Raw genomic sequence first — 12,936 nt, 5'->3', positions numbered from 1 at the left:
GAAGTGTCTGAAGCCGGATTTCAATTCAGGTATTCCTGACTCCAGGGCTGGTGCTCCATTCACTGTGCCACCTAGCTGCCCAAGTCACTGAAATTCTTGAGGCCTCATTTTCCCTATCTCTAAAATGATCTGGGTGAACTAGATTGTCTCTAAGATCTTTAAACTGACTTATGAGTATCACATTTATTTATATGGCTATACATTTAATTTACAATGATCCCTGACTTCCAAGTCAACCAGAAATAGAAGAGCATTCTGAGGAACAAGATGGTAATTTTAGAACAAAGATAGTTTGACTTCCTAGGTGAGCTCATCTCTGACAAAACATCTGTGATGAGCTGTGTAGATAGAAAGCTTTCAAGGCTAGTCCCCAAGACATATTAAGGACCTACTGTGTGTTCGCAACTATTCTAAACCCTGAGGAAACAGAGAAAGGCCCTGGACTCAAGGAGCTCATAATCTAATGATGGAGACAACATGCAAATTAGATACATGCAGAATAAATTGGAGATTGGTTGACTATTGGTTCATTGGCTGCCTGTTGACCTTCCCTCTATAAGAAGACCAAAATGACATCACTAGATTAGAGTCAAGTTTCACTGTGTTTAACTGACTGATCAGACCAATATGAACTCAGGAACCTCCACCATAGGCTGGGCCTGTATAAACCATGTGGACATTTGGGGTGGATTCTCTAAACCTTAGCATTTTGAGTTATTTTTTGAGTCACTTCAATTCTGTTTTGCTCAGATAATAATAGCAGGAAAGCACTAAGATTAAATTGGATTTGGAAAGATTTTTGACTGACTGTGGACTTTCATCTGGAATTTGAAGGGTACCAGAAAGGTCAGGTAGCAAAAAAGGAGAAGGGAAAGCACTGCAGTTTTCTACAATAGGATTTTTTTGTAGCAATAATTATGAAATTTTGTAAGATAAATTTCTAATTGACACAGGCAATTTGGTTTGGTGATATTTTTTAACCTTCATTTACCAATACAGGAGTGAGAGTGAAGGATAGAGGTAATGGAAGGGAACCAAATCTGAGTCTTGACAAGGCAAGATAAATAATACTATAGAGAGGCAAGTGTAGATTGAACTTGTTCAACAAGAGTTCAAGATGAAAAATGAAGGAGAATGTGGTTTGTGCAAGCATGATAGCTTGGGAGGCAATTGTGGAGACAAGATATTGGCAATCAAAAGGCAGAGGGAGAGGTAGAATATCAGTAGATTGAGAACAGATAAGGGAATTTCAGAATTCATGAATTCAGAATGTGGTATATTTGTGGATAATGACCCAATCACCTCTTTAGAGTACCATTTAACTAATCTTATAACCATAACATTAATTTATAAATAATATATGATATGTAAACCATATATATAGTAATATATAATATAAATATATTGCAATAGTTTATAAAGTTACTGCTTACTGAAAGTGTGATTCTCAGCACCCATGTGATTCTTAGCCCATTTCCCATTATTTTTTCCATGGTCATTGTGGAATCAGGAGCAGACTGCAAAGATCTGAAGGTGATTTTATATCATTTTTTTTAAATCAAGAGATGCCTTAGAATTAAGCACTTCAGCCTCCTAAACTGTTTGATACTTAACTAAACCAGATATCAAGATATATGGCCCAAGTGTTGAGATTATCCTCTAGGCCTTTCGATTCAATTCAATAAAATTCATTAAAATGTATTATATGTTAGGCTCTGGGCTAAGCCCTGAAGCAACACATAAAGAGACAAAAGAGACTGCCCCAAGGAGATTGCTATCCACTGTACTGACATAGTCTTTGAGATCCCAAGGTCATGTCCATCTACATCACAGAGAGGCATTAGAGGGGGGCCTTTGTTAAACTTCTACCCATTTCAACTACTTCTATTCACAAGAGTCAAATGGAATAAATTTAATCCCTCTTATACACATGAGTCCTTCAAAGGAAGGTCATCATCCTGTCTCCCTGAAGGCTATGATATTTTTGGTCCCATTTTAATGACGGGAAATCTGAGCACCAAACAATTATCTTCCTTATACTGATTTTCTCCATTTTGTCTATATCAGTTTTTGATAAATAGTTGTTGGTATGACATATCTCCCATTAGAGTTTGAACTCCATGAGAATAGGACCAATTTTGTTGCTACTCTTCATTTTGCCTTTCTTTGGCTTTCTAATGCTTAGCAAGTTATGTGGTAGATTTTTAATAAATGCTCATTTACTGACTGAAATGCCTTATTCAACATCTCATGACCACTGGACTAGGAAACAAAGTCCTCACTCCTAATTCTGTTTCCTATCACCACAATATCCTTGCAAGGAGGGAAGAATTACTTTATTCTTTGGAATTGTGTCACCAGTGCCTGGAGCATCCTAGGCACAAAGTAAGTACTTACTTTGATTTCCATGATGCTAAATGATTGCTTGGAATGCTACCTTGGGGTATTGCCTCAGAATATTCCATCTGGATAGTAGTTTAAGGGGGATCTAAATGTTCTTAGTCCAGGGTTTTCAACCTGAGAGCAGTAGATTTCTCCAAGTCATTTTGCTAGGTATCTGCAAATTTATAATCAGTCCATGGGTCTTTACTCTGAATTTAGCTTAAGGAAGACATGGGACATATCACAATTTACTACTCAGGGAAATAAAACCTTTGGTCATGTCTTGGTTTTCAGAATGTGGAACTCTTGAGGGAGGGACAAGTAAGTGTCCCTAGAGGTGGCCCTTGACTTGGAGTCAGATTGACCTACATTTAAATCCCATCTCAGACATTAACCACCTTTGTGGTCCTAAGCAAATCATTTAGTTACTCTCAGTCTTGGGTTCCACATCTATAAAATAAGGGGTTGGCCTTTATGGCCTTTTAGATACCTTTCAATTCTAAATCTAAAAACCTTAGGACCTTCTGAAGATTAATTTTTTATCATTTAATGTAATTAAACTCACTTGTCTTACTAATTTGAAATCTATCCAAATTTATTATATTCAATAGGCTATAACTAACTTTAAAAGGTTATGAACTAGTTGTAGTGCACTAAAATAGAAATTGATTGCAATAAAATAATATCTGCTATTTATATAACACCTTAAGGCTTTAAAAATCACTTTATGTTCATCAACTTATTAGATCCTCAGAACAAGCTCATGAAGTAAGGGCTTCTATTACCCTCATCTTACAAATAAGGACACAGAGGCTAAAAGTAAGTGAATGAGTCAGGCTTTGTATTCACATATTCTTGACTCCAAATTCTATACTCTCCCAACTGTCCCAACCAGCAAATATTACCATATGGGGAGATGAAAGAAATTTATTCCTGATTGTGAAAAATGGTAATGATCACTCTATTCCAATGAATATGGAAAGAAGATATTTGTAAATTGCTTGGCAAATTTTCAAGTTCTCTATAAATTGAAATCTTTTGAGCAGAATACTATAGGAATATAAGTCTGGTGCTATTACTGTACCTTGGATCTCTGGATATAAGGCCATATACAACAGTGCCCATCTCAGAGTGGTTGAAGTTGTCTCTGTTCCAGCAAAGAAGAGGTCCAGGGTACAGACGACTAAATTTTTTTCATTAAAATTTGAATGATTGTTATCCTTAAATTAAAAAGACAAGAATTAGTTAATCCAAAAATGATTGTGGTTCTTTCCCAAAAGGAGGAGCTGCAACCCCAATGAGTCTTGGGAAAAGTCAAAGTGCCAGACTTTGACCCTTCCGGACTTCCTTTTAACACCAAGAATACAGTAATAGCAAAAATAAGAACTCCTATTTGGTTTTTTTGTCTTTGAAAATTATTTTTTCTAATTGCATGTAAAGACAATTTTAACATTCTTTTTATAAAAAAAAATTTGAGCTCCAATTTTTCTCCTTTCTTCTTACACATTCCCTCTCACCACTCTGGTAAATAATTTGATCTAGGTTATACATGTGTATTTGTGTAAAACATTCCCTTATTAGTTATGTTGTGAAAGAAGAAATAGAACAAAAGGAAGAGCACCATGAATTAAAAAGTAAAATGAAAATAAAATTTCATTTTTCAAATTTCATCAATTCCTTCTCTGGAAGTAAACAGTCTTTTACATTAGTCTTTTAGACTTGTCTTTTTCATTGTATTTCTAAGAGCTATTTCAATTATTGCTGATCATCTCACATTAGTACTGATATTGTACCATATTCTCTTGGATCTGCTCAATTCATTTTGCATTAGTGCATACATCTTTCCAGGGTTTTCAAAATCCACCTGTTCATCATTTGTTTTAGCAAAATTTGTTTGTCATTCCCCAACTGATGGATGAACTCTCAATTACTAATCTATTGTCTCTTTGTACATGTCCATCAATTTCCCTTTTGGGGGGGGGTCTCTTTGGTATGTAGATTTACATGTGGTGATGATGATGATGATGAGTGTTGTTTGTCCTTTGTGCTTGAGGAAGATCATGACATCAGGGAGGTGATGCCATGAGAGGCACATGAATTGCATTTGAGTGAGGGGATACTGTGCCAGTCTCTCTTTCTCCCCCCATAGCCATCTGGGTCCAGTGATCAGATATGAATTGCAATGACTGGAGATGACCCCGGATGTAAAGCAATCAGAGTTAAGTGACTTGCCTAAGGTCACACAGCTATTAAGTGTCAAGTGTCTGAGGTAGGATTGGAACTTCTGTCCTCCTGACTGCAAGACTAGTGTGCTATTCATTGTACCACCCACTGCTGGATCAAAGGGTATGCAGATTTATTGCCTTTGGACAGAGTTTAAAATTTCTCTCCAGAATGTTTGGATCTGTTCACAACTCCTCCAACTATGCATGAGTGTCCCAATTTCTCCCCATCAACTCCATCATTCATCATTTTGACTTTTTTCTTATTAGTCTTCCTCTTGACATCTGTCAGGTCTAATTTTTCTAAATTTCTCTTCACCTCCTTAACTTCATTTAAAAAAAAATATTTCTAGTTCTGAGAAGGGAAAGTTGAGGTACTTCATTACTTAGTTTTTACTCATTGAACTCCTTTTAAAAATTGAATGCTATGCCATTGATATTTGCATTTTAGTATTGATTTCTTCACTTTAATAATATGTTTTAGCAAGGTATATTTTTCTTTTTTGTCTCTTTTAATTTGATCTCTTTTTCCTTTTGCTTTATTTGAGTTTGCTCTTGTCTACTACTTCAGTGGAAAATTGGCATAATATAGTTTTCCTCAGCCTTTTACATTTGTTTTGTGTGTATGTGTGTGTGTGTGTGTGTGTGTGCATGTCATGCTTCACATGTGTTGCTTGCAAATGACATAGGATTCTGTTTTTTTAATCCATGCAATTGCTTTTCTGTTTTTTGGTTGAGTTCAGTCTATCCATATTGACAGTTTTGATTTCCAGATGAGTATCTCCATCCTATTCTTGCCCTGTTTATTTATACTTCTCTCTCTCTCTCTCTCTCTCTCTCTCTCTCTTCACCATATATTTGAGCACCGGTGTTTTGCTTCTTCCCATCATCTTCCTCAATCTGAGGCCCTCCTCTTAGCATTGTTTTTTCTTGACCTCCTCCCCTCCTACTTCATTACATGTTAAGACAGATTTCTATGCCGTACTCTGGGTATATGACATCCCCTCTTTAAGGCAAATCTGATGAAAGCAAATTTCAAACAATGCTCATCCTTCACCTACTTCTTTCTCTCCACTAATCAGTCTTTTATACCTTCTAAGTGCTATAATTTACCCATGTCACCTCTCTTTTCCCTCCTCTCCAAGTTCAGCCCTCTTTTTTGCCATACGTATATATAATGTATGTGAAGCTGAGACCATTGAGTGAATTGCCCAGAATCAATACCTAACAGAACTGGCTCATGAATCTTGACCCCTGAACACAATCTACCACTCTTTTCTATATCATGCCACTGCTCACCCAGTGTGGATGAATCCCCCCTTTCTAACTACCCCAATCGATGCCACACACACAAAATGATTGGCATGAGAGGCAGTTTTTTAGAAGGTGTTTATGAGGCCAAGGGATTTTTCCATCATCTGATCAGGATATGTGCTGGTATAGATGCTCTGTGTGCTGGATCAAAGGAGACTTTATTGAATATGTATCTGTATTAGTTTGTATTGAATTTTCTCCTTTTTCTTTTCCTCTCCTTTTTCTTTCTCTTCTTTCTCTTTTTTCTTCTCTGTTTCTCTCTTCTCTGTTTTCTATTTTCATTCCTCTTTTCTCACTTCCTCTACTGTCATTTAGTTCTCTTTCACTTCCTTTTCCTTATTATCATTGACTCATTTTTTATTTTCCCTCTGCTAAAGTTCTATTCACTCACCCACTAATAGTTGCTGATAGTTTTTCATGAATGAATGAAACTGGTTGTAAAATCAAGAATAATAATAGCTAGTATTTTATATAATACTGTGGCAGACATTACAATAAGGGTTTCATAGACACATGTTCTTCTGATCCTCACAAACCTTGGGAGCTAGGAACCATTACTATTCCATTTTTACAGTTTCCTAGGACCAAGAACAATTTATTGACCTTCCCTGGGTCACATGATTATTGTCTAAGATCAGATTTGAACTCCGTTTTTCTTGACTCCAAATCCAATATTTTATCCATGTGCAACATAGTTATCTAGATTATCTTCTTTCAATTCTATGTTCATCCCTTATCTCCTTCAGGCTCTTAAAATAGAGCATTGGATTCATCAATCTATGCTCCATGATTATTAGACAGATCCTATAATCTCTTCTAGATCCAGTTTCTTCAGCTTTGAAATGGAGATAAAACTTTTGCTAGCTATCTTATAGCATTACTTGGAGAAAAAAATTTTCAGATATCTGAATAGTAGTTTTGTTGTCGTTTCTTAGCATTACTATTTTTATAGGTAAGAAAAGATATTTTAGCCCATTGATTCATTTTTTAATTAAAAGAAAACTAATAGTATCAAATTGCTTTAGAACTTTGTTAGTTACTTTTTCCATATTACTTGGAAATAGGAATTGTTGATAATACTATATCTATTTTCAAATGAAAATATTGAAATTTAGAAAAATGGTTTGTTCCTAGAGAAACTTGACTGATAAATTCAGTCTCTAAAATACAGAGAAAGGTCCAACATTCTTGAATTATACAGGACATAATCACAAAATCTGGCCTTTGTTAAGCAGCTTCAATAGTATGAAATTCAAATAGAAATGAGACCACTAAACCATATGGCAGAATTCCTTGGGAGATTCTTATTAATTTACATTATCTATGTTCTAATGTATTTTTATTTATTTTGTTAATGGTTTCTAAATTACATTTTAAATTTGATTCTACAGTACTCAGGAGTGATGTGGGCTGCAATGCTTCCCATATGTTTGAAGGTTGCACAAATTCCCAAAGATATTTTGACTGTATATATAAAATTGATAATTTAACTTATAGTGGTTGTGAGGTAACAAAGAATAAACACGCTATAATTTCAGATAGGAAAAGTATTATATAGAATATCTTAAAATTATAGATCACAAAAGATATATGCAGAGAGATGGATTAATAGGGATGAAATATCAGGATCAAGCAGTAATCTCAATCAGAGTAGGTTCTAATGACTAGAACAGGGGACTGGGGACAGTTTGGTTCAAATTCATCTTCACATTCCTAATATCTGTGTGACTGAAGCAAGTCGATGAATCTCTGTATACCCAACTTCTCCTTGATAAAATCAGGAGGTTGAACCCCCTGAGTCTTATGGTTCCTTCCAGTTGTAAACAAAAATTGTGATGTATCCACTGGCAAGCTCTATTATTTTTATTCCTTACCTCCAAATTCTGTCAGTGAGGAAAAACATTTATATTAAATAGCATATGTACAGTATTGAACATTTTACCACACTTATTATCCCTCCATCTCTGTACTCTTTTTGGTTTTAAACACACAAGGCCCCTTTTCTGTTTGGTTTTCTTAATTACCTTGGACAGCTCCTTCAAGTAAGCATCAATGAAGTCCAGTGTCTCCTCTTCATTCAGGTCTTCCTTGTGTTTTTGGATCACAAGTTCCACAAAAGACTCTAGCTTTTTCCACTCTCTAAGGAGCTTCTGGTGAGATCCTGGCAGGAATTTCATTATCCAAGGCAATATATTGAAGAGCTAAATAATAGAAAAGAGGGGAAGGGCAGGAGGGATGTGTCTTGTTAGACACCCCCATTTCTTCATCTTCTTCCCCATCCTAAGTTAGACTAGGGTTCTTTACCATTTTTTGTGTCATGGAATTTATCCTAATTCAATGTCTAACCACCCCTGAAATTCATCATTCCTGTAACCATAGTCTCTCCTTCTATATTGTTGATCTCTTAACACTCAGCCTGGCATCGATCCATCTCTTTTGTCATCTATGAGGATCTTGGCCATTTCCTGATGAACCTAAATAACTCTAGCATGATGTTACCTACCTAAGCAATCTCACAAGCTACTAGAAAGGAGAGGGAAGATTTGTTCTAAGGAATTTGATAGCACTCGGACCCATATTTCCCTGTTACCATCACAGAATTCCCTTGTACTGAATTTCCAATTTGTTTCTCTGGGGGGAAATGAGAGCTAATGGCATTTGGACTTTTTCCTTCTTTTCTACCAGTCAGACTTCTGAAGAGTTAAGTGAACTCATGAACCAGTGACTCCTTTGGTGAGGCTCACTCACTGACCAACTAAGAGGCAGAGGAGATGCCATGCTAGAATAAGACTCAGGAAGAGCTGAGTTAGAGTTCAGCTTCAAACACATTAGCTATGGGACAAGTCATTTTTCTCAGCCTGTTTATCTGTAAAATGGGGATAACTATAGCAACTCTGACAAAGAGTCATTAGGAGGAACTAAAGAAATCAGTCAATCAACAATCATTTATTGAGCACTTACTGTGTGTAGGAACTGTGATAAGGGTTGGGCATTCAAAACAAAGGAGGAAACACCAGACCATATTATCAAGGAGCTCACTTGTAATGGGAGAGACACCATGGAAAGAGTTTGTTGTATGAAAACTATATGTAGAGTGAGGAGAGGCAATTTCCAAAGGGACAGCACTGAAAACTGGAGAGACTGGTTAAGATATCCTGCAGGAAAAGGTGAAACATGAGCTGATTCTTGAAGGAAGCCAAGTAGTGAGGGAAGGAGGGCATTTCACGGAAAAGGGGCATCCAGTGCAAAGACACTGAGATGGGAATTAATACATAGTAAGGCTGTTTACAAAGCATAAATATAAGCACTTAAATGGTTCTGGTCTCTGATTTTGTTTCTTCTATCTGTCTCTCATTCTATTTCTTTACCTGTCTGTTTTTATCTCCTTTTTTTCCAGTCCATCTTTTTCTCTCTGTTTCTCTGTCTTAAGGTCTGTATCTATCTATTTCTCTCTGCCTCTGTGTCTCTCTCTGTCTCTTTGTCTCTCTCTCTGACTCTGTCTTTTTCTCTGTCTCTCTGTCTCACTGTGTCTCTTTCTCTCTATCTGTCTCAGTCTGTCTGTCTGTCTGTCTGTCTGTCTCTCTGACTCTGTCCCTCTGTCTTTTTCTCTGTCTCTCAGTGTCTTTTTGTCTTGGTCTCTGTATATCTCTGTCTGTCTCAGTCTGTCTGTCTGTCTGTCTTTCTCTCTATGTCCCCTCCAGAAATGAGGTTAAAATTCCTGATTTTTCTCAAATTCTGCTCCAGAGATAGTTTTTCTAGGAAGCCTTTCCTGAGTCTCCTTTCTTCTAATGCCAACCTTCCCCAAACTATTCTTATTGAAATCATTACTTGCAGAGACATTCATATAAGAGCACGTTGTCCTCTACAACAAAATGTTTACCACCTGAGATCAGGGACTATTTCATTTCTGTAATTGTTTCTATCTCCTTGCACAGTATTTGGGAAACAGCAGGTGTTTAATAAATGATTGTAAATTGATCATCTTGATAAAGATTTTAGAAAAAAAAACTTTAAAATGCATAGAAATTTCTTTCCCATTATTTGGAGATCTTGGTGTTCTTGAAAACCATCAGTTACCCCAGGCAAGTTGTTTCATGTCAGTATTAATAAATATTTTGTTTCTGTCCTCTGTCCTTTTCAGTCCCTTTTACTGTTGGCAAAGTCCCTTCAGTCTCCGACAGTCATGTTTGTTTCTTTTTTGTTAGAGGTTTCTGCCCAGTAGAGACAGAGTCAACCTTTCCAAGGAAGGGGTGGTCTATTACCTGGTACCCCCATTCACTTGTAAGAGTTGTGACATTATCCAAAGTCTCTAGTAACTCCTGAAACTGCGAGTCATAGTATTCAAAGCGATGCCCAAAAGTGATGGAGCAGATGATATTGGCAACTGCATTGGTGATCTGAAGGTGGGGGTCAAAGGGCTGTCCTGTTGATCAGAAAGAGAAATTGGAAAGCTAATTTTCATTTCACTCTTTAAAGGAATAGAGCAGAGCTGCTAAATAATTTTTCCCTTGCCTCCTCCCTAAATAGTATACATTTGCTTTGTCAATATTGTGCAGAACCACTCAGTAGATAGAATGCTGGCCCTGGTGTCAGGAGGGCTTGAGTCAAATTTAGCCTCAAACACTTAATAATTACATCAATGTGTGACCTTGGGCAAGTCACTTAACACCATTGTCCTCTAAAAAAAATAAAAATAATATTGTCCTGAACCATCTACTGCTTGAATAGATTAGAGGAAAAAAAGAAGTTCACTTTTTGATATTCCATTCAAGTCTTGGGATGTAATTAGCACATTTTTTTTTCAATATTGGTTACCTATAGAGCTTTGGGCTGGTTACTTAATCTGTCTTTGTTTCCATTTATTCATTAGTAAAATGAGGAAGTTGGACTAGAGGACTTCTGCTGATCCTTCTGGACTAGATCTCTGAAGCTATATTTGGAAATTTCAGTTGCATAGGTTTACAAAGTCTGCTTACTTGTGTAATGGACATGAGCAAATATGTGCATGTATGTCCATAGATGTTTATGGGCATATACCGCTACTCATGGCTATATAGGTTGGGGCTGCATATTTGTGTGTGTGTTCAGCATAATGAAATCATCCTGGAGAAAGAGGGATGAAAAGAACAGATATGAGAAGGTGATTATGGAAGGGAGACAGTCTAAGATAATGTAAAGTGCTAGGCTTGGAGCCAAGAAGACCCCACCTACTTTACATATTTACTTAAATTCTACCTCAGCTGTGTACAAACTGGGTGATCTTAGTTCTTATGCTCCCATTCTGAATTAATTCCCATTTTTCCTGGATATATTGTATCTGTACATAGTTGTTGGCAGGTTGTCTCCCCACCACCAACACCTTAGATTAGGAACTGCTTAATGACAGAGACTGTCCTTTTCCTTTCTTTCTATTCCCAGGATTTAACACTGACTAAATATTAATTGACTGATTCCCTGACTTTGAACCCTACTCTTCAGTTTCCTCATCTGTATAATGGGAAGTAAATTTGATTTGCTCCAAGGTTCATTCTTCTCCTAAATTTATGATAATAAGAGGAAAAAGCAGAAGAGGAGGACAAGGGGGATGTGGATGAAGATGAGGGGAAGAAGAGAAGGAAAAAGAAGCATAAAAATAGGAAGAAGAATGAAAGAATGAACATCTATTGTAACAACATTGTGAAAAGAACAATTTACAAACTTGGAACAACACAATACTAACCATGATATGAGACTAATGATGAATTCTGCTACGCACCTCCTGACAGACAGGTGATGGAATTAGGTTACACAGTGAGATAATCTATTTCTGGGCATGACCAAGATAAGAATTTATTTTGCTAGATTATGTATATTTGTTACTAGAGTTTGATTTTTTCCCAGTGGAAGGAAGAAGGGAAGAAAATTAATGATTAATGGAAAAATTGTTTTACAAAATGAGGACATCAGGGCAGGCAGAAGACAAAAGAAGAAAGAGAAGAATGAGAGGAAAGATACCAACAAAAGAAAGTAGATAATTCAGTAAATAGAAATAGAAAAAAAGTATGATTATGAAGAAAAAGAATTTAGAGAAGAGTAACAGGTGAAAATAGAGACAGGTATGTCTTAGTGTGTGCGGGGGGGAGGGGTAACCACCTCACACCTATAGATTGGCTAAAAATAACCAAAAAGTAGGAAAGTGATCAATGTCGGAGAGGATGTGGGAAAACTGGAACACTAATGCATTGTTTGTGGAGTTGTGAAATGATCCAAGTATTCTGGAGAATAATTTAGTACCATGCCCAAAGTGCAATAAAACTGTGCATACCCTTTGGTCCAGCAATACCACTACTAGGTCTGTATCCCAAGGAGGTCATTAAATAAGGGGAAAAGACCCACATGTCCAAAAAACATAGTTATAGCAACTCTTTTTATAGGAGCAATGAAATAGGAATAGAAGGCTTGCCCATCAATTGGGAAATGGTTGGACAAGTTATGGTTTATTACTATTGTTCTGTAAGAAATCAGGAGCAGGCAAACCAGAAAAGTTTGGAAAGATGTGCATGAACTAATGCTGAGTGAAGTGGGCCTAACCAGGGGAACATTATATTCATTAACTGTAAGGCTGTGAGATCACCTAGGATGACCACAGTTTCTCTGAGCAGTTCAGTGATCAAGGACAACCATGAGAGATTTGTTAGGGAAATTGCCATAATCATGAAGCTGAATGCTGAGCAAAACATACTATGTTAAATTTTTTAAAAACATTTTTTCTAGTCTTTATTTTTTGCTTTCCTTTTTAGGGTTTTTCCCCTAATATGACTAATATGAAAACATGTTAAACATGATTATATATATATATATATATATATACATATATATATATATATATGTATATATATATATATATATATATCATATATCAGATTACTGCCATGGGGAGTGGGGAAAGAAGGGAGGGGGGGTAGGGGAAAAAATGTGAAACTCAAAAGCTTGCGAAAAGAGAAATGTTGAAAACTGTTTTTGCATGTAAATGGAAAAA

General features: G+C 36.3%; 1 pseudogene; it reads right to left on the bottom strand.

Moving 5' to 3' along the window:
- The window catches only part of LOC141512399 (cytochrome P450 2J2-like), a 47,541-nt pseudogene that overhangs the window by 11,495 nt on the left and 23,110 nt on the right, over positions 1-12,936 (bottom strand).

The sequence above is a fragment of the Macrotis lagotis genome, chromosome 2 (genome assembly GCF_037893015.1).
Source record: "Macrotis lagotis isolate mMagLag1 chromosome 2, bilby.v1.9.chrom.fasta, whole genome shotgun sequence".
NCBI classification, from domain to species: Eukaryota; Metazoa; Chordata; class Mammalia; order Peramelemorphia; family Peramelidae; genus Macrotis; species Macrotis lagotis.
This window is presented reverse-complemented; position numbering and strand designations above follow the sequence as displayed.